Consider the following 23640-nt stretch of genomic DNA (forward strand, 5'->3'; position numbering starts at 1 on the left):
GTTGGCAAAGATGTGAAGAAAAAGGAACCTTTGTGCACTGTTGATGGGAAATTGGTGTAGCCACTATGGAAAACAATATGGAGAATCCTCAAAAAATTAAAAATTGAACTATCATATTATCTAGCAATTTCACTCCTGGGTGTTTATCTGAAGAAAGTGAAAACATTAATTAGAAAAGGTATGTGCACACCTATGTTTACTGCAGCATTATTTACAATAGCCAAGATATGGAAGTAACCTAAGTGCCCAATAGATAAATGGATAAAGACGACAGGCATGTGCTGGAGTATTACTCAGCCATAAAAAAGAATGAAATCTTACCATTTGCAACACAGCATGGATGGACCTAGCTGAGTAAAATTAGTCAGACACAGAAAGACAAATACTTTATGATTTCACTTATATGCAGAATCTAAAAAATGAAACAAATTAACAAACATAATAAAAAAGAGTCATACATTCAGAGAATAAACAGTTGGTTGCCAGAAGAGGGGAGGATGGGGAGAGAAGAGAAATAGATGAGGGAGATTACGAGGTACCAACTTCCAGTTGCAAAACAAATGAGTCACAAGTACAAGTATGAAAGGTGCAGAGTGGGGACTACAGCTGATAATTATATAATATCTTTGTATGGTGACAGATGGTAACTAGACTTACCACAGCAATCACTTTGAAACACACAGAAATATCGAATCACTGTGTTGTGTACCAGGAGCTAACACAGTGTTGTAGGCCAATTACACTTCAAAAACAAACTCATAGAAAAAGGTATCAGATTTGTCATTACCGAAGGCTGGGGTGGGGAAGGTGGGGGGAAGGGGGAATTGGATGAAGGCAGTCAAAAGTACAAACTTCAGTTATAAATAAGTACTAGGGACGTCATGTTCAACATGATAAATATAACTAACACTGCTGTATGTTACATATGAAAGTTGCTATGAGACTAAATCCTAAGAGTTGTCATCACAAGGAAAAACTATCTTTGTCTATTTTTTTGCATGTGTATGAGACGGAAATTCACTAAACTGATTGGGATAATCACTTCATGATGTATGTAAGTCAAATCATTATGCTGTACACCTTTAACTTACAGTGATGTATGTCAATTTTATGTCGATAAAACTGGGGGGGAGGGAGAAAATAGTCCCCCAAAATAAATAAACAAGCAAAGGCCTACTTACAAGAGTAATATCTGTATAGCACTTCAGGGGATCATATTTCTTCAAGAAATTTGAGATGCAGTTAACAGTTCAGCTTTTATATTAGTGACTTAAATCTTTTCCCAGAGTTTATGAAATTCTAATCCCACATGGTGGAGAACTAGGATTTCTGTGATCCTCCTGACAATGAGCAAAGGTACCTTCTTCCTATTGCAATGGGAGGGAGGCCTCCTAACCATATAAACTTCCCTAATCACCCACCAGGTGGCGCACTTAACTGCTGCTGGTGTCCACTCCTCCTCCGGCTCCAGGTGGGGATCTTAGGGCTTCATCACCAATATGATCAAATAAATACTCTAATGCCTTATTAAATGTGCATCATTCATATTTTTAATGCAAAGGTCCCAAGCATAAAAGGCACATATAGATCATTAAAAATTTAATTTGATATTATAAACCTGATTTTTTTTAAATATGCCAGCTTTAGTAATATATACTAAACATTTTTGTTATTTTTCTTAGAACCTTAGAGTAAGTATTTGGACAACCTAGGTATCTTAAAATTGTTTTTCAAGACATTTGAAATAGAGATCTTCTTTTTTTCTAAATAAACACCTCTTTCATAAGCAGAAAAATTCAAAATCATCCCACTGGTTTGAATGCTATTCAAACTAGCAGAGTAAGATATTAAATATATGTTTGATGGTAGTGATATTAACCATGATTACAGAACTTCTCCTGCTAGAATTCTTAGAAGCAATAGAGCCAACCTAATATAAACCCTGGAGTCAGACTTAGGAAATACTTGGCAATGGGCAAAACTTGAACCTAACTCAGCCTCAATTTTCTCCTTCCTCAGGTGAGGTAGTAGTGTCTATGAAATTACTTGAAAGTAATTAAGCATGATACAAATGTAAATTTTTTTTTTTTTTTTCCTTTTTCAGGATAGGAGAAGAGGAGCCCTCATGTAGCAAGATCAGAGCTGGAGAGTGGTCGTTCTTCTGGGAGCCAGAGGCACTTCTTTGGACTTTCGGGAAAAAAACTGGTCTTGGAGATAGGAGAGAGGGAAGGAGTACGTAAGGCAGTTCTCTCAGGGCAGCCCTCCTCACTCTCTCATCATTTCCTCAGGACACTGGCAGTACGTTCACTGCTAACCTGAACAGAGGCAAGATGGAAAGGGCTCTTGTTGCCTCCGTGAGTAGTTTCTGGACCCCGTCTGCTCTTGGGTCATCATTCCCAGCCCCTACACCCACTGTCCTCTTTGACCTCCCTCCAGGTTTCAGTGCCCTTGAGCCCACCCCACATGGTCAGAAGAAGGTTTCTTGGGCTGGAGCCTGTCCTCTCCTTTGGATTGGCCCCAGCTGCCCTCTCCAGCTCCGCAAGCCAGGAGCTTGGAAGTTTTCTACATTTACAGCAAAGCTTAGGCATCAATTCTAACCAGGGAAGCTTCTAAAAAGGTACTTCCAAAACATCTTGCACACAATCCCAGGGGCGGCATAAAACACTTTGGGTTTGCTGCAGAGAACTGTTGGAACAGCTTGTGTTTTGCAAAAGAGAAAAATTAGAAAACTTTGAGTTTATGAGGTTCAACAGCATAGAAGTAAATGTGTGAGGAGAAAAAAAATACTTTCTGTTTGTAGCATTGGTTTGACTAGCACCTTTCTCCTAAAGTGTTAAGAGTATTTTAAACATAAAAATACCTATCACTGGTTGAGAGTTCACCATGGACTAGACACTGTGCTAAGGGCTTTACATGGATTATCTCATTAAATCCTCACGAAGAGCCCCATGAGACACATATTATCATTCTCTCCATTTTACATTTGAAGAAACTGAGGCAAAAGGGACTCTAACTTGCCCAGTGTCATAAATGCACAGGGAGGGGAGCCAAGACTGATGCATTCAGGGGCAGGCACCTCCACCCTTAGCCACCAGGCTTTGCTGCCTCCAGACAGGTTATGATCTGCTAAATAGATAAAACCACCCCTGCTACAGACAGCACATCTGAGACTTTAAAGAGGTTTGAAAGTCTTGGGAAAAGGTCACAGCCAGGATGGGCTTCCCAGGCTGCAGGCCACCAGATCTCTTGTGTTCTGGGAACTAAGAGGAACTGGCTTATTGAACATGCTGAATTCTCAGGGTATTAAGCAGAAAATAAGTTTATTCTTTCTCACCTCCATACCCTCAAACCTGCGCTGTGGGGTATCCTTGGACTAAATCCATAGCATGCAGCACAACGTCCTGGTCCCCACGGAGCATATAAAGCTCTACAGTCACTTTCAGTTCCCCAAACATTCTCACTTCAGTAAGAAAATAAGTAATGTAAAATAAAAATAAAATAGCCAATGTAAAACAAAAATTGGAACCTATTCTGAGTTGAAGCTTCTCACCGCAAGCCCAGAAACTTGAATTAGGAGAGTCTTTCCCTTCGTCTTCCTCACCTCCTTGCCCTGCCTGCTCCACTAGATTGCCTCTGACGTTCCCTGGGTGGGAGCAGGGGAAAGAGACAGGTAAGGAGCAGAAACGTCTTTACCGACTGGAAATGGTGCCATCAGGGAGGCTGGCTGACTACCCAGAAACGCCTTCACAGTTTCCTCGGAGGTTCACCCACTCGCCCCACTGCAGCTCCCTTGCTGTGGGCGAAGCTTCTGACCCCGCCACTCCCCACCATCTCCTTCCATCCCCTCGTCTCTGCTGACCACGTACAATTCCTCCCTCCACTCCTAGGAATCCAACGGTCTACTCCATCTGTTAGGATCACATTTTCCCTCTAAGTAGTCTCTTGGGAGAGAGTCAAAGTGACACCTGGCCAATTCACTTCCATGAAGCTCACCTCTGGTCCACAAGAAACCCTTGAGCATCTCTTGTACTATGAGGAGAAATGCCATTTACTGTCTACACAGCCCTCTTCCTTCTCGCTGCTCTGCTGTCTCGGGCCCCCTCCAGCTCCAGCTCTTCTTACCAGTCCTCAGCTCCTCAAACTTACAGGGGTGCCTACTGACTGGCATAAGATGATGATGAACGGCTTGAGGTGAGGGGGAAATCCTCCCAACCCTCGTGCCTGGAGGTGAAGGAGGACAAACACTAAAGATCACCGACTCGTTTCAAAAAATTCCTCTTTCCAATCTCTTCCTCCTCTTCTTCAATTTTATGCTTTGCTGGGGGAAGGGGACAAGAGCCGCCCACCGATTTTGGAAACCCCCTTTGAAAACTCTGCGGAAGTGAGCAAGCACTTCCCTCCGAAGGTGTGGGTGCAAGGCACTGATCTGATTCTTCTCACCCAAAGGCAAAACTAAAAGACAGAATCTTTCCATTCAAGTTGCAGGGCCTTTAGAGAAACAGGAGGAAGCAGTTAGGTGCGAAGGTCTTCTGGCATTCCGTGAAAGACATTCAAGCAGGTATCACAGCACAGAATGCCCCGGGACCTGGGCAGTCACAAAGTCACTGGAGTTGTGAACTGTGTCCTGAGACAGCCCTGTTAGGGGCCACAGGGGTCAGGAGGCTCAGGCACAGATAGTTCGTGCTCGCTGCACAGGAGGCCCCTCTAAACTGAGCTGGCGGGAGGCGCCCCTCATCGTGGAACTCAAAGCTGACAGAGGAATCACCTATTTTGAGGAAATGCACGGTTTCTCATTTGCGTTATCTACTGGGATTGCCGATGATTCTAAAAACGGAGCCCACAGGCTGAGGGGCAGATATGGAAAGGGAGGCAGGAGTCAGATGCAAGACAAGGTAAGGTGTGGAGAACAAAGCAGGAGCATCAGTTAATGGTGAATTAATGCCAGAGGAGCCTAGGGATGGAGAGGAAGGGAAGGGATTAGAATCTGTGTTCGTTTTCTATTGTCGCTGTGACAAATCACTGCAGACTTAGTGGTTTAAAACAACACAAATGCATTATCTTACTTCTGGAAGTCAGAAGTGCAAGATCAGTTTTACTGGGCTCAGTTCAAGGCATTGGCAGGGCTTGTTCCCTCTGGAGCCTTCAGAGGAGAACCCTTTTCCTTGCCTTGTTCAGCTTTTAGTGGCCACCTGCATTCCTTGGTCTGTGACCCCTGCATCACATCACTGAAACTCTCCCTCATGTAAGGACCCTTCTGACTACACTGGACCTGCTTGGATTATTCAAGCTAATCTGTCCCCAAATCCTTAACTTAATCACACCTGCAAAGTCTCTTCTGCCATATAAGGTAAAAGTCACAGGTTCCAAGGATTAGTACGTAGACATACGTGGGGGGCCATTATTTACACCACCTTGGGATCCAAAATGTTAGGTCAAAATTGAGCCAAATGTTGAGACCTGGAGATGAGTTGGAAGACTCCAGAAAAAAAAGCAAATCAGCTTTTTTACCTAAAGGCCAGGAAGCCAACTGGATTTAAGAGTAGAGGAAACACCTGGCTAGAACTTTTCTCTGCTCCTTTTGGGCTAAGAGGCATGGTTGTGCTTAATTTGGGCATGGAAAAGATCCTGACGTGGAAGATACTGCTTCCCCTTCTGCTGACCTCTATATAGTGAAGGTCTAAACATCAGGGCATGAACAGACCTCTGCATGCTTCCATCTGCAGCCACTTCATTTCAGAAAGAAAAGAACGGAGGTGGGGGCAGCATGGTCTAGTGAAAAGAGCCTAAGACTTGACATCAAACATACACTGATTTCCATCTCAGCTGGCTCTTCACCCGTCGTCTGGCTCTGACCAAGTCTGTGCCTACCTCACAAAGTCATTCTGAATTTGACAGAATACTGTTTTCCTCTCCCCTCTCCCCAGGACAGGGCATATACCCAAGTTCCCCTTTAGGGCCAAACCCAGACCAAGCTAGGGGAACACAGAAGGGACCCTCAAAAAGAATCAAACAGGCTTGTTCAGCAAAATGTTTCACATACTTTAATGCCTAGTGATCACAATCTGAGTGTTGCGTAACTGCTTGGTCCTCTGGTCAGAACTGTCCTGGCTGTTTTCCTTTAGCCCTTCCTCTGCCTACATGAATCCACAGCCCCAGTTAATGGCATTCATGGAAGAATGGAATGAAACAGAATGACTAGCAACCCAGGCAAAGGCCAAGAAGAAGAAGCTGAATGACAGATCAGGGTTGAGATGATGCACACAGAGCACAGGATTGAAGGAGCCAATGGGGAGAGGAGCTAGGAGAATTTCTTCAATGGAAATCCATGGAGTTGAAAATGAAGACCCAACCTGTCCCCTGGGGGCAGGTGTGATGAGCTGCACAGAGGAGAGAAGAGATGCCCAATTCCACATGCAGGACGAACAATGTATGGAGAATGGTGGGCATATCAGATAACTCTTTGAGAATAATAGAGCAATATAACTTTGTCTTTGTTAATTCCAAATTTAATAAAGAAGAACCCACAGCCTTTGGATTTGAACACTGAGATTTTGATAAACTGGAAGCACAGGGAACTTAGGATATGATACAGGGAGAGCCCCTGTACTCCTCAGAGAAGCACAACCTACTCCTTCTGGCACAGGTTGAGGGAGGAACAAAGAAAAGTAAGAGGAGCAGACAGTCAAATATTATGTGTCCTGACCACCCCTTTGAGGGACTAAGTGACTGAGGATGGAGAAGTGATGGGGGAGGAGAGAATCAAAGGTAGAGATGCTTTCCTGATCCCCGTTTGGAGATCTTAAAGGAGATTGTTGTTTAGGGGGTCCCAGAAACTTTAAGGGGGCTGTGGGACAACAGAGCAACAGTAGAGGAGGGTGCCAGATTGGTCACTATGAGACTTGCTCCTGGCTGCTAGAACAGGGGGATGCATGCTTCAAGCTCCTGCATGTTTCAAATGAAAGGTACAGAAGGCAGCTGAAAGTTCTACCCAAGAACCTGCCAGCAGAGGATCAGCTTGGTGGAGAAAAAGGACTACAAAGTGGACTTCCTAAGCCAGGGCCCCAAAAGGAATCATGGTCAGTCCTCGAAGGTGGTGTGTGTGTGTGTGTCTGTGTGGCAGGCGGGGAATCACTTCAGGAAACCCCAAAGTGGAACCATTTCAGTGAAAGGATTGCCACTGAACCCTGACAAAGCCAAGACAACAAACTGCCCATGTTCCCTTAACCACAGACTTCAGCAGTGGATGCCATGAGCTACATCCAGATTGATCACATGTGAAAAGAAACCAGCCCTGTGTGTATACACAGACGAGTGTGTGCCTAGCTGCAGAGACCAGCACCAGGACCAGCACGAAGCAAGTGATTCTGCACCCTCACCCCAAGCGCTACATTATCCCATAGATTCAGTTTTTCTCTTGTACCCAGAAGCACCTGGAGAAACCAGAGAAAGAAATAAACCATTCTGATCAAAGGTTGAACTTTGAATTAGCTAAATATTTACCTGGAAAGATTATTTTAAGTCAAAAGAAACTGCTTATACTGTAGGAAACTAAGATATTTTCCCCGATGTGTTAGAGGCAGGAAGCAGAGGAGTACTCAAACCCTCTCATGATAGAGCTAATTAGTGCTGAGTTGTATCCAAGGCTGTTGAAGCTGCTGTCAAGTGTAGTAGTTGTCAGCCCACATAACCTGCTTCCTAGAAGATGCCTCTTGGCATTTCATTGAGGAAACGGGGACAAAATAATTCTGGTTAAGAAAAAAAAAAAGAGTAGAGAGAACTGAAAGGGGAAGGTGCATAACTGAGAACCAGATAAGGTAGTTCACTCCAAGTGAACTGAACTATTCATAGTAACAGGAAAGCCTTGTGGCAAAGAGCTAACAGAGGGGAGAAGGAAGCTGCGAGGCAGCAGTGGTGGGGCAATTCCAAAGGAACGACGGGTAAGCAGGTCTGGGGCTGCACAGACACTGCAGGAGGAGGATTATCTCCAAGGGCTGGGGGTCCAAAGCGTGCATAATATATTGGTTCTGTCAGTAAAACTCCTAGTGTGGATCAGGCTCCAAGGAAAGAATTGTTCTTTCGCCCACAAGACCATAGTTGGATCCCATGATGGTCTGAGTCCAGTCTCAGATACCAGTATCTAGGACGAAGGGAGATGACTGCCATGTCCACTCGGGAAAACAGACTCCCTGCCTGCAGGACACTTAGAGGTCTAACTGAATCTCCGTTTCACAAGCGTGAAAGCTGAGACCCGGGAGGATTAAACGACACACCCAAAGTCAGAGCTATTTATACCCAAACCAGAGCAAACATCAATTATCCTGTCCCCAGACCACAGTGTTTGTCACCATACAATATTTACAGATTTACCTTTCACAACATGAATGATTCAAAACCTGTAGTCACATATACTTCGCTGAGGCTGAATTTTAATTACACCTCCTCTCCACTCCTTAACACTCACCCATGTTATCTGAAGACTATTCAGTAGTGCTGGACATTTAGCCAGCAAGCTGATTTCCCAGCATTCATATCTCAATATGATATATCTGTATCAATAATAATTTTTAAATTTTAATTTGGATTAATTTTAGAAAAATAATATATTTATGGTAGACATCTTTCAAATGTAGATAAGCAAAAAGAAAATTAAAATACCCATAAACCTGTCACCAGAGATAACGCATTGACATTTTATGATCATCCTTCCAGTTCTTCTTCCATGTTCCTGTCTTTATACACATCTAACTGTATGCATGTTGTTTTTTGCAATTTAGAATTCTACTGAATCTACTACTTTCTAATTTATATTTTACACCCATTTACACATCATCTTAGTGCAACCTTAGTGTTTGGAAGAGTAGGAAAGATGCATTTTTGTTTTACCAGCAAGGAGATATTTTTATTAGATGACCACGCACTATGTCATCTGGAAGATGGCACCAAGCAGCTGTCTTCCTTTACCTCTGAGTCACCTATATCAGCTTACACTAAGTCTACCTTTGATGTGCATCAGGTGTCCCATCTCTCAGGTGTCAATCTCTCTATCTCTTCTCCCTCATGGTACCTTCAGACTTCTTTTTACCTCTGCCCTCCCCTCAACTTTTGGCTCCAACTCTCAGTCAAAAGGCCCTATCAGTTTCCAATGCTTGAGGCTGGGAAAGTTTCAGGTTCTTTGGCTTAGCTGGGTAGTAGAAGGAGCAGAGGTGAACCTGAGATTCTATGGGTCCTGCACAAAGGGAAGCGCGTGAAATGAAACGATCGTTCCTCAGTCCATTATCATTAGAGTGGCAAATAATCAAGATAATTAAACTATCTTGTTCATATTGGCCAATTATTACAGAAACATTCTAGTGAATTCCATGCTAAACAACATCTCTTTTTTTAATTCCCTTCTTACCAAAAACCATGTTCTTATAAAAACAGATAGGTAAATAGAAACAAAATCCCACCCCGATCCATTGTTTTATCTCTTCTTCTAGTAATCCCAATGAAGAGATCAAAACTTTTGGAAAATGATCAGGAACTGGGAGATCAAGCTTAGTGAAAGCTGGAAAAGCTTCTGTTCACATGCAAATACACAATTCAGCATAGAGTGAGATGGGAGACCACTAAGGAGCCTGTGGCAATAGTTTAATTACTGTGAATTTGGGACTTCACGATGGCTTCGAGGACACGGACATGATAGTTCTACTTGGCAATTTCTACTTTACTCAACACTTCCTGGACAATAAAACTAGATATGCAAAAGGAGGGGAGAAGATGCATTCTTCATCTTCTCCTAAAAGAAAGTCAAACTCAGATTTTACTTCCACTTCCTCTTTCTAATTAATCTCAATCTCTTCCCATCAGGCCAGAGGTACAAATATTATTGTCTCCTAACTCCTGTCAAAAGTCTTTAGTAATGTCATACATAGCCTTGAAAAACAGTGAAAGATACCAAAAAAAAAAAAAAAAAAAAAAAGTCAAGGAAGGGCTTATTAGTCTGGGAACTAGAAGGACAATTAAAAGTTGGGATAAAACATTTTCAGAAGTTTATCCCATTGGGAACTTAGAAGAGTGGGGAGCTGTGGCTGCAGAGAAAGAGCTGGGGGGAAGAATGAGTAAAGAAATACAGCAAGAGCAAGTAATTGCCCTCTAGGGATCCTTGGGTTCTGAAAAGTTATCAGCTACGACTGACAAAGTAAAACCTCCATCCTCAAGAAGAGATGGACAACTGCTTCAAGAACTTCCTGAAAGATGTGCTGCTTCCCCATCCAAAGTGAGTTCTGTGCGTAAGGTCAGCACTTGGCCTCAATGAGCCCTCCACAGGGAAGGATGGGAGGTCGAGAACGTAGAGCAACCAGGACTGTCCTGGGGCCCTTCACTGTGCTTCTCTCACGGGTTGCAGTTGGCGGCACTTCGATTCTTCCAGTGATCTGTACACGGCACCTGGTTGTTTGTGGACCACTCAACAGAATCCTCAGTCTTGGTCAGTCATCCAAGCAACGGTATAAACTGAAGTGCTCAGTATACACAGACCTACATTCAAAGAGCTGAAGAGAGGAGATCAAAAGAGATAAGGCTTTTTCTCTTAGCCTCAAGGCATTTGCATTATGTGGGAGATAAGAAGAGGAGTGGAGAAGGTGGGATTTGAAAAGACAGATATGGACCCCTTCTTTTCTCAGGTTTGGCCTCTGGGCTGGTAGTTAGGGATTACCTACTCTAGGAGTTGTCTGGGACCAACTTTGGAAAGAAGATCGTGTATCAAAAGCCTCCAAGTCTTTCAGCCTTGACCCAAGTGGTTCTCCTGTTTCTATTTGTTTGGTCCCTTTCCTGTTACTTTAGTCTCTGGTTTTTAAGTCAGTGTGGTCTTATTCACTGGCACCTCCCCAAACAGTTATGTGTGACATAAATGCTTTGATCCCCGAACCCAGTAACCCACATCTTACTGCCTACACTAGCTACACGTACTTAAAGTAGTCAAAGGCCAAAGGTTTCCCGCATCTTTTTATATTGCTTTAAAGTATAGCTTATGTGTGTGTATTCATTCATTGCAGGTCTTTAGAGCTGGTAGAAATCTTGGTGTGACCTAACTTGCTCATTCTACACATGAAGAAATTATGGCTCAAAAAGGTAGTGACTTACAATACCTAGACGGTATACTGACACAGGGTGAAAACCAGGTCTCCTTAACACCAATCTAAATGCACCTTAAACCACGTCAATTTTTTCAAGAAGCAAGTACACTGGTCGTTTCTTTGCTTCTACTTTAGTATTTCTACATATCTGCGCAGTTACTTACGTAGTCCAATTCTTTGTCTCCAGTTACCAGATTTGATACTCAAGCTTCCTCTGAAAACTCAGATAAAATCATAACTCATCCTCTCTATTCTCCTGCCAGGAGTTCCTGGAGACAGAGACCAGGCTGTATGGATTCCTCTCACTCCAGGACCTGTTCCTGGACCAGGCTCTACTCCGTGCTCAGTAAATGTTCACTACGTCAAGCACGGTGGAAAGAAATTCTATGATTATCTCCAAAAGCTGATAACAAGGGCATCTATTAATAAAAATTCGTGTTTTTATCATCTAAGAACTGCATCAATTTTTATTGGAAAAAAAAAGTATTGAGCTTATACTCTGTGAAGAAAATGGTACTACCTACTGGGTATAGACAGACTCTCTACCTTAATTCTTCACTTTATTTAAGCAGGGTGTCTGTAATTAGGTGATTTAAGCAATAAGATTTACTGCAAAGGAGCTTTATGACCCACATTCTGTTAACCTTCTGGCCTTTCTAGCACAAATTCATATTGTTTCTTGTGCCCTTATCACCGGGCACATTGACCTCACTTTTTGAGTATAGTAATAGCTACTTGTGTTCACTTAGGACTTTACAAAGCACATTGATCTTCATTTCTTCACCTGATCTTACTCAAAATATTGTGATAGGCATTATGATTATTCTCACATTTCATATGAAGAAACTGAGGCACAGAGAGGTCAAGTGACTTTCCGAGGGCACAGAGCAGACTAATAGAAAAGGCAGACTGGGACCTGGATTCCTTGACTTCTCATTCAGATCTTCCCACTTACCACACAACATTTCTCTGCACGGCAAGGTAACTGTCCTGGGCGTCCAAACGTCAGGTGCCTTCCTTCCTAGATCACATCCTTCTAGAATCCCTTCTCATCCCTCACTAACGAGCCCAATGAGAACTGAGAATGTGCAGCACAGCATCACCTGGTTCCAGATTGGGTCCCAGGTAGACCTGACACCTGGGCCAATCACCTTACCCTTGTTCCTTGGTTTCCCCATCTATAGAATGAAATGGATGAAATACATGACCTCTATGGTTCCTTTCATTTTTAACATTTCTGAATTCCTTGTACAGCAATAGGGCCCTTCTGGAGGGAATCTGGGTCCATGACAGCAACTCTGTAGGTGGGAATTCTGGATGCTGTAGCAGCCTCCTGATTGTAGTAGATCAGAGCTGAGTTGCCTTCTCTGCTGGTACAAGGACCAGGCTCTACGGGCAGCCACAGGCTCTCTGGGGCAGTGCTCAGAATCCCAGCCACCAAATACTGCACTCTGGCCCCAGAACTCCAGTCTCCAATGCTGAGAACCTAAAGCCAGTTTCTATTCTTAGCAGTTTCTACACTGACACCTGCTGGCCACTGCAGGACCAGAGCTGAATGAAAAGCAAGAGATGCCTGCTCCATCCAGGTTCTTGGCTCTCTCCCTCCATCGGTAAGAGCCCAGGCCCTGCCCCAGCCAGAGAGAATCTGAATTGGAGTAGGCGTTTCAGTTCTGTTGTATTTGATTATGTGGCCCCGCTCTGCTTTTCTTAACACTGACATAATGCATCTCTCCTTTGTTAGGCTGTCTCATTTGATTCTCACAGATTTTACCAAGATCTGATTTTTTTAACTTCTTATTTGATTCTGTGGCACTGCTGATTTTCAAACAACAAATTCCTAACATTGAAAGGCAGTATTTCCTAGAGATTGACTGAAAGCATAGTGCCTCATATATTGAATAAATATTTTTAATAACTGAGTTACTTAATTTACTAATTACTTTAAGAGCACGAATTACACCTTGAGATTACATTTCTATAAAGAAAACCTGATGACATCTGATTCTGTGTTTATAGAAGACCGGTCCGCATGTTGGAGGGGAGATAACCCAATGCAGACTTAGCTGAGAAAAAAGCACTCACTCCCCCTGAAAAGATTCAGTGGGTGTCAGTCACTTCATACTCAGTAGTAACATGTAAATATCATTGGTTTCCAAATGCTCTCATTACATTTATTTTGTTAATCGTTTATTCAAACATCTAAATAAATACCTGCAATTTACCATATAAATTATACATTATTGAGAAATAAGACATAACTGTAGTCATAATTTAAATAAAGCTGCAAATTTAATTAACCAACTAGTAACCTTGTTCTTTCCCTTCATAGCACTTAGCACAATTATACTTAATTAATTTTGTAATTATTAGTTTAATCTATGTGTCTCTGATTAAATTATAAGAACCAAGGAGCAGGACTCATGCTTCTTTCTGGCTCACTGACAGGTGTCTGATGTCTAGCACAGTCCCAGGCACATAGCAGGGGCTCAACAGATACTGGTTTAAAGGATCTAAGCTTCATCCAGACTGATGGGCACAATGCGAATGAAGTGTGAGGACTCCTTTCTCGGCAGTGACCTCGACTGGACCCCAGAAGAAACACGAAGAGCAAACGAATTCAGTCTTTTAGGAATGACATTGAGGACCCCAGGCACCCACCTTGGTCTCAAGTGTCTGTTTTAATACTTTCCCCCCGGCCACCCCACCCTGAAGACTCCTCCCCTTCTTCCCTGCCTTCCACTTCCCTTCCCTCCTTTTTTGTTTCCTTACCTTTCTTCCTTAGTTCTTCTTTCTCGTTTACTATTTTTTTTAAACTTTCCTCCATTTCTCCCTTTTCCCCATCACTTTTTCCCTCTATCTTTCCTTCTGCACTGATGGCTTATCTCCTATACAACTGTAACTGCACTGGATCCTGATGTAAAAGGATGACAGAACAGGGACTTCATCCCTGAGTCTAGCATGAGAACCCAAATGCCCTTTTCCACACCTTCTCCACTGAATTCTCCCCTAAGCACTAGGTTAAGGAACCTGAGGGCAGGTGCCCCAATCCCAGCTCTAGTCTTGGCCCATGCCTTAATCCCAGACTCCTAAAGTGAGACCCTTTCTTGCCCCTCCCTGCCTCTGCTCCTCCCCTGGCAGCCTGACCCACCTGCTCCATGAGGACGGACAATCTGACCCAGGTGAGTGAGTCTGTCCTAATGGGACTCTCCAGGGACAGGCAGATCCAGGCTGGACTCTTTGTCCTGTTTGGGGCCGCCTATCTGCTGACCTTGCTGGGCAACGGGCTCATCATCCTCCTGATCTGGCTGGACGCCCGCCTCCACCTGCCCATGTACTTCTTCCTCTGCCACCTCTCCGTAGTGGACATCTGCTACACCACCAGCGGGGTCCCCCAGATGCTGGCGCACTTCCTCCTGGAGAAGAAGACCATCTCCTTCACCCGACTGGAACCCAGCACTTCTTCTCCCTGACCCTGGGGGGGACTGAGTTCCTGCTGCGGGCAGCAATGGCCTATGACCACTACGTGGCTGTCTGTGACCCCCTGCGCTACACGGCAGTGATGGGCCCCAGGCTCTGCACAGGGCTGGCAGCGGTCTCTTGGCTGGTGGGCCTGGTTAATGCTGTGGTGGAGACCGCCTTCACCTTGCGTCTGCCCACTTGCGGGCGCCACGTGTTGAACCACGTGGCCTGCGAGACAATGGCACTCGTCAGGTTGGCCTGCGTGGACATCACCCTCAACCAAGCGGTCATAGTGGCCTCCAGCGTGGTGGTGCTGCTGGTGCCCTGCTGCCTGGTCGCACTGTCCTGTGCCTACATCATGGCCGCCATTCTGTGGATTCGCTCCACCGGGGGACGCCGCAAAGCCTTCGGGACCTGCGCCTCCCACCTCACTGTGGTCTCTATGTCTTATGGGACAGCCCTGGTCACCCACATGCAGCCCGGCTCCACAGTGTCAGCCGAGCAGGACAAGATGGTGGTGCTGTTTCATGCTGTGGTGACCCCCATGTTGAATCCGCTCATCTACAGCCTCAGGAACAAAGAGATGAAAGCTGCTTTGACTCGGGTTCTGATGAGGAGCTCTGAATCAAAGCAGTAGACTGTGACCTCATCACAAGAGGGCCTCACTCTGAAGACGGTGAGCCCGGGAGTGTGCCCTCGGCATAATGCACGCATGTGGGGGGGGCACGTATGTGTGAAGGAGCAGGTGGGAGGACCACAGTCTGCACTACTATCTTTTGAAGTAATATAGAAATGGAATTTTATCTCTGGGCTCTATTGTTGGTCCCTTAGTCTAAAAAATGTGAATTACAACAACTTAGAAATACATACACCTTACGGAAAATTATAGTTAAAAAAAAGATACACTGGCATATATGAATTAAAAAGGAAGAATAAATCAGAAGCCAGAGCAGTGCACAAAATTTATGCCAAGAAAATCTATTCCCTGAATTCTACAACTATATGTCTAAGTTTTCTGCAATCAGTAACGAAAAGAGGGAAAAGGCTGTAAGTTACAAAATTCACTATGCCCATGGGATCTTAGGCCATAAAGGTCATCCATGTGGTCACACGTGGTCCATTCCAGCTCAGTAGGGTGAGGAATTCACACAGGAACTTGGAGCCAGAGTCATGGTAATGATCCCCAGAGCCTTGATGAGCAGGACTGGACAGGGTGTGAGTCATACAAACATCATTCTGCTCGTTTCCCTTTCAATCTTGGCAGTGGTGGCAAGTGGCTGGCCCAAAAATCAAACATTTTTAACCACAAACAAATACCTTTCTACACAATCAGGTCCAAGAATATACTCTTATGAAAACTGAGGGATGTATTCAGAACTCATGCTTGACTAAATGTCGTGCCACATGCCATCAGAGGTAAGCTAAGCCACATAAAAAGGAAAGAATCACAACTCTCCGTCAGTGATAATTTCACTCTACTATTCCAACACATGATGAATGATGGAGCTCTAAACATCCTAGAATATAAACTGAGAATAAAGTGAGGCAATGATATTTTATCCAGAAAAATGTTTAAAACAACTTTTAAAAATCAGAATGAAGCATCTTTTACCTAAAAATTACAGATCTCTGGTTTGTCTTGCCCACAAATATAAACTGAGAAAATGCTGAGGAGGAGGAGGAGGAAATGAAGAACCTTTGAAAATTCCTAGTAATTTTTTTTAATCAAGATAAAATTTACATCACATACAACTCACGACCTTAACCATTTAAATTGTACGATTCAGTGACGTTTAGTATATTCAGTGTTGTAGAACCTCATGTCCATCTAGTTCCAAAACATTTTCATCACCCAAAAAGGGCACTTCATACCATTTAAGCAGTTGCTCCCAATTCCTCCCTCCTCCCAGGCCCTTACTACCACTGTTCTGCATTCTGTCTTTATGGATTTGCCTGTTCTGGACATTTCATATAAATAGAATCATACAATATGTGACCTTTTGGGTCTGGCTTCTTGCACTTAGTATAATGTTTTTGAGGTCTATCCATCTTGTAACATCGAGCAAGGCTCCATGCCTTTTTATGGCTGAATAATATTCCCTTGAATGAAAACAACCACATTTTGTTGATCTGTTCATCAGTGATACAAATCTGGGCTGTTTTTACCTTTGGGCTCTTGTGAATAGTGCTGCTAGAAACATTCACGTGCAAGTTTTGGTTTGAAAACCTGTTTTCAGCTCTCCGGGTACATATCCTGCAGCGGAATTGCTGAGTCATATGGTAACTGTATGTTTACCTTTTTAAGGAAATGCCAACTTGCTCTCTGCCATAACGGAACCATTTTACAGTCGCACCAGCAATGAATGAGGGTTTGAATTTCTCCACTTCCTCAGCAACACTTATGCTGTGTTTCTTGACTACAGACGTTCCAGCAGGTGTGAAGTGACATGCTAGGGTGTTTTTAATTTGCATGTCCCTAGTGACTAATGATACTGAGCATCTTTTCATGTGTGTGTTGGCAATTTGTACATCTTCTTTGGAGAAATGTTCAGCAAAACTTTTGTTTTTAACTTTATTGAAGACCTCTCCTTCCCTTCCTTCCCCTGAGCATTAGCATCTCTCACTACCTCAGCCCCTTCCCACCTCCTTCTCCCCTACCACCACGACCACCAGCCTCCATTCTCCTCTTCTTCCCCTCCCTGGTCCTTTCCCCCACTGCTCCCACCCTCATCTGAGGCACTCAGCCCCATCCCCCAGGGAAAAACTTTTTAACTCTTGTGTCTAGGCCCCTCTCATTTTTAGACTATTAATTTCTCCCCCCAGATCAACAGATCATCTTTTCCTTTCTCTATTCCTTTTCAAAGTTCTCTCCCCCAACCAAAGCCTCCACTTTGCCCAGTGCCTGCATTTCCTACAGCAAAGAAACCACAGGAGTTCTTCCTCCTTAGTTAGTGAAAGAACAAACTGGAAACACTTATACTTCTGTACATTTTTCATTAACATCATCACATGCCTGTGGAACATCAGCTTTGAGCAGTGTGATATTCTAGCACATTTTCTAACACAGCCTGGCTACAAAGTGCTCACCAAATAGTTGTATGCAAACAAACTTTGTGTATGAGGTTTGATAAAAACCAGTTAAAAGTTTGAAGGTGTCAGTCAGTAACAATAGTGTTGGTTCTACACCTGAGCTGCAATTCTTCATTAAATTGTTATCTAGTTGGGACAATCATCAATTGACACCTTCTAATCCTAATAATTAAAATGTATTTTTGTACATAAAATAAAACTTAGATTCTGCTGTCTACAGCAGGAGTGCATACATCTAGTTCATCCAAAGAAGGTATCACTTCATTAGGTTGCAGGTTAGAAAAAGGGTGATTCAAAGGATTTTCCTACTTACCCCATTGTTTGAGTTCTAGAGCTTAGGGGGGGAAAAACTGGCCCTTGTCTCATTAAAGAGAGACTCAATATATTTAAAGGGCTCTCACTAATCAGGAGGAAACAACCATTTGGTCCCTGAAGAGACCCTCCTGAGTAGAGTCATTCTTGAGCTGGTATCACGGAGCAGACTCTGTGAAAACATCGATAATCAGGTGCTACACTGAGGTTTACATGAGAATGAATTTTAAAGACATGACTGCTCAATATGATGTTCATTTATTCATTTAGTTCACCAACTCTATACGCCAAGCTCTGTTAGAAACTAGAAAGAGCACAATAAAAAGAGAAGACACCCTCTCTACCCTTCAAGCAGTTTGTTTATTAGAAGTCAGAAAAGGGCAGTGAAGGAGCTGGGCTCAGTGGACGGGGTTTCCCGGTTCTCCTCTGGGCTTCAGAGAAAGCTGAGAGCCCAGGTGTGTGGGCTCCATCCTCCCACCACGCGATGGGGTGACCTCCAGCCCACTGATCTGTGCAAACTACTCTTCAGCCTGTTCCCCTGAGTCACTTTGTGGCAGTTCCAAGTCTCTACTGGCCCACCAGGAGCAAAATAATATCCCAAACACTGCACCTTTCCCAACTGTCCCCTCTCCTCACAAACCAAAGTTGTCCTACTTTCATTCTGTGGGGATACTGCTCCGCACTGGTTACTATGATATACTCTTCTTGCTTCAGGTGATGAGACAAGGTGACGTAGCAGGAAGAACAGGGGACTGTGGTCCTCAGATTTCAGATCCAGTTCCAGCTTTGCTCCCACCAGGCAGAGTGACTGTGAGTGAATCACTTCTGCCTTCGGAGCCTCAGTTTCCTCATTTGAAAATCGATAAGGTTGAAATGATGATCCTGTATCTTCCTTCCAGCTTCCATTCTTTTCTGTTACTCCCACTTTCCATTTTATTCCCATCAATGATGAAAATCTCAGTTGTCGTTCTCAGCAATCAGGAGCCACATTCAGGGAACTAAAGCTTGGTTATTTACTGCACTGATGAAAGAGTTAGGCTCTGTGGAAAGCCAGGGACTTCCATCCGAGGTGCAGGGCTCAGAAACTCAGCTGGGGATTGTGCCAAAGCCAGTTTCTATTTTTGGCATCTTCTACAGTGACACCTTCCAGCCACTAAAGGACTGAAAGAAGGAAACGGGTAGTTTTCCAACCAGCTAAGAGGGTCCAACAGAGGATAGTATCCTGCTGACCTGCCCTCCCCTCACCCGTCTTCCAACCACAAGCTCTATCTTCAAACCCTGTTAGAAAGACTTGTGTTGGATTGTTTTTTTCATTTCCATTTCATTGGATTCTATGGCCTATCTCTCATACCTTTAACACAAATCATTTTTATTTAGATAATGCTCTGAAGTAATGAAGGGCTTTCTCACACATTATCTCATTTTATACTCACTAATTACCCCCTGGGCCTAAGATATTCTAAAACATTAGCTTTGGACCAGACCTCTGAAAGCTGAGGCTAAAGGGAGAAGACCTAGCACACAAAAGGCAAGATCTCCAGGCTGACTTTTTCACTGATTCAGCGGGATTTGAGGCAAATCATTTAAACTTCCTTGGCTTCAACTTTTTTAAACAACAAATGAGAAGTTTAGGTCAAAGATTTTTCCTCCTCAGAGACTCTTTTGGGTTTATATCAAAACATATCTCTCTCTCAAAAAACATACCTTGAGTGTTCAAAATTAAAGTTAAAATTCCCTTCTAAAGCAGTGACTTTCAAACCTATAATTAAAACTTTACATTTTTATTACCAGGAAACATTAAAAGCTACTAATACACTAATGTCTGTGTTTCACCCACCTGAGATTCTGATTTAATTACTCTGGAGTTGGGGCTGGGCTCTTGGAGTTTTCAGAGCACCCCAGGTAATTCCAGTGTGAGCTGGTGTGGAAAGCACTGCTCAGGCTCCCACCACGAGCCCCGTGGGGTTTGCACAGACGAACCTTCCCTCTGAAGTTTCTTCTTTCCCTCTCAAACGCCCCCTAATGGGCATCCAGGTGAGCTTTTCCAGCAGTCAGATGCTTCTCTGTGCCTCTGTGTTCTGTCCTTATCTTCATCCTAGTCAACAGCACTATCTTCTCCCAACATGTTGCAAAGACACATAAAGCGAATATTGAAATGGGGCCAGAGGGTCTTATTAATAAATAGAGACATAAAGACTATAAAATTGTTTAGCACCTTTTCACTAAGGGGGAGAAAAAGCCATTTTTATCCTTTGATAGAGGCTAAAGACCAACAAAGTACACAGGGAGGTGTTCCAAGGGCAAACACATCTTTGCTGTGACAGGAGGATTTACACGTAACAAAGCTCAAAGGCTTTTAGAGGCACTCCCTTACTGACTTCATCAGTGGGCACCGTCAGTTGCCGTCGCAATAAGTGATGTGTGCGTTTGTCTTTTATTAATCGCGTACTGTGACATTCAAATAAATGCCAGCATTTCACCAAGGAAATAGCACAATCACAAGAAGTTGGGACATAATTACAGTTGGTATAATGCTCTACAATGAGGCCTTGATCTTATCATCCTAGGACTAAGCCTGATTCATCAGTACACTGAGAGCCAAATGAGGGATTTTCTTCCGTCAGTGACCCAACATGGGTTAATGGGAGAAGGAGGGAAACCACCTGCTCCAGCATGAGTAATAAGGACAGAGGGAGATCCAGAACACATGGCCTACATCTTGGGATCAGATAATAATCCTCAAGACTACTACTTTAAGCTTTTTTGTATTCGTGCATGCAACAAAAAGATTTTATTACGAAACCCTTGCTAGGAATCTTTGCATAAAAAGAAAAATGAGAAAATACCCCTGACTTCAAGAAGCTCAGAGTCTAATGGAGAAAACATACAAGTACTTGCAGTCCTACTTAAAGTCCGCTGTTCAGTCCCAGACTGTGAATTCTGATTACAATTCTCATGTCTCTAATGCACCGCCTCCCTGGCAGCCTGACCCACCTGCTCCATGAGGACGGACAATCTGACCCGGGTGAGTGAGTTTGTCCTAATGGGACTCTCCAGGGACAGGCAGATCCAGGCTGGACTCTTTGTCCTGTTTGGGGCCGCCTATCTGCTGACCTTGCTGGGCAACGGGCTCATCATCCTCCTGATCTGGCTGGACGCCCGCCTCCACCTGCCCATGTACTTCTTCCTCTGCCACCTCTCCGTAGTGGACATCTGCTACACCACCAGCGGGGTCCCCCAGATGCTGGCGCACTTCCTCCTGGAGAAGAAGACCATCTCCTTCACCCGACTGGAACCCAGCACTTCTCCCTGACCCTGGGGGGGACTGAGTTCCTGCTGCTGGCAGCAATGGCCTATGACCACTAACTGCGTGGCCATCTGTGACCCCCTGTGCTATGTGGCAGTGATGGGGCCAAGTCTGACAGTGGTCTCTTGTCTTGTCGGCCTAGCTAATTCTGTATTAGAGATGGCAATCACCATGTACCTGCCCACCTGTGGATGCCATGTACTGAACCATGTGGCCTGTGTGGATGTCATACAGGTCGTCCTAGTGAGCTCTAGTTGTGTTGCTAGTGCCTTGAGCTGAATGCTGGATAGGAATTCAGTTGTAGAAACAGAAAAACACGGAAAAACTCAGAAATGGAAAGAGGAGGACTTCCCCTAACGACAATGAAGCTTATACTAAGGGATAAACTGTGCAGTAGTACACACACACACACGCACGCACACACACACACAGACACGCACACACACGCACATATGAAAGGTATACTCTTCATTTTTAAAGGCATGGATTAGATAAATAATGACTTAAGCTCTGGAATCTTCTTTGTGACGCTGGCCTTTTCCCATCGAGATTCAAAAACAGTTTACCCAATCAGAAATGTTAAATATTTGTTGACTGAGTAAACATCAGAATAAATCCCACAACTACTTTCCTCCTTGTCTTAAATGTCAACTTCACCATCTCTCATCACTCAATCAAATACCACATTTAATGAACACCTCTTCTGTGCCTGACTCTCTTTAATCACCACAGTTACCATCACAACTCCCTCCCGGTGTTGAGTATCACAGGGCTCTGGACACCACGCAGGTCTTGGAAAGAAACACCAATCAGTAAACAGATTTGTATCAACTCCACTGTGTTCAACACACCATGCCAGGTGCTGCAAGAGACACACGGAGTTCTAATATGCAGTCCTTCCCCACAACCTGGGGATTATTAGGGAAGATAAGAGATAAATACTAACCAAGAAATTGCGACACAATCCAGCAATGAAAAAGCACAATTAGGCAATACTTGGTTAATTGCCAAATAGGTGATAGAGACTAAAAGCCCATGGAATTCACGAAATTCCCTTATGAAGGTGAGAAATATAGGTGGTTTGCAAAGGGATTAAAGGAGAAGAAAAAATTAAGTTGGCTTAGAAAATGCTAGAACTTGGATAGATGAGGGAGAAGAGAGAGAGGTTAATTCTCTCTAAGGTTAAATCATCTTCCCACGGGGGAATGATGTAAGCCAGGTGAGGAGGTAGAAAAAACTGAGGACTGGCTGGGAAAGAGTGAGCAAACCAGTTTGGTTAGAGCAAAGATTTCATTTTGAGAAGGTGTGAGGAGGAGGTAGGGCTGGAAAGTGGGGGTGGCGCGCATAGTAGGGTTTTAAAAACAAGGCCACAGAGTTTGCATTAGAGGCAACAGTGAGACAGCAGAGTTTTGATGTGGGGAATAGCACGTCTAATATATAATATTCCAGAAATTTTCTTCTTCTTCCCTAGTCCTGTTAGATTAATCAAAACAAAAGTTAGTAAGACAAACTTTTTCTTCTTTAATCCAACAAACTATTTCATGCCTCATTAATGCGAATAAATGAATCATCTGTTTGTAATTCCATTTCCTCTAATTAGGGCAAGCTTCATAGACCAGGAAGAGTTTAAGGCAGGATTCAAAGACCAAGAGTTGGGAAGGCAGTGGATATAGACCAGAAGTTATTTAGAACACAGGGTAATTTTAGAAGAATGATCAGATCGTGAAGTTGGGAACGGAACAGAGGATGTATGTACCGATAAAGTACCTTATATTTTCCTTTTCTTTTTTTTAAGACCAGGCCATCTGAGCAACATCTGACGACCAAGCAAAAATAAACAGCACTTACTTGGTGTTTTCTGTAAGTGTCAGCTCTGGTAACAGTCCTGTTTTTCTGCCTCATGCCACATTTCAAGCAGCAGCCCCTTGGCTAAACAGATCCCGTTCTGGTTAGTGAGGGATCTCGAATTTGCTTTTGTAATACTGGTTCACAAAATGCATCCAAGTCTCACCAAGACACTGGTCTGGAAAAGGGTTCAAGTTATTTTTTTTCATGGTGAGTAAATCAATGCACGAAGCCCAGGAGAACAAAACTGAGGGTCCGAGACGAGAGCTAGATTAGGCAAGTATTTCTTGGATCACTTAGAGACAAGGGAGGGAGCCAAAAGATGTGATGCAACATCGTTCTGAAACACCTGGGAATTCACGTGGCAGAGATTCCCTCACTGCAGGACCTTCCTGCTCCTCAGGAGGGCACGAATCCAATCTCTTTTATCCAGAACAAAATCTCCCCGGTAGGGCACTGTCTGCACAATCCAGACCAGGAACACCACTGGAGAACGGGGGTTCTTAGCCT

At 43.8% G+C, this 23640-nt stretch overlaps 2 pseudogenes; both read left to right on the forward strand.

The window, feature by feature from the left end:
* Positions 1 to 14272: 14272 nt before the first annotated feature.
* Positions 14273 to 15213, forward strand: LOC105105594 (olfactory receptor 2F1-like; annotated as a pseudogene).
* A 5766-nt stretch (positions 15214 to 20979) lies between these two features.
* Positions 20980 to 21564, forward strand: LOC105105605 (olfactory receptor 2F1-like; annotated as a pseudogene).
* The last annotated feature ends 2076 nt before the right edge of the window (positions 21565 to 23640 follow it).

Source organism: Camelus dromedarius, chromosome 7 (assembly GCF_036321535.1).
Source record: "Camelus dromedarius isolate mCamDro1 chromosome 7, mCamDro1.pat, whole genome shotgun sequence".
Lineage (NCBI taxonomy): Eukaryota > Metazoa > Chordata > Mammalia > Artiodactyla > Camelidae > Camelus > Camelus dromedarius.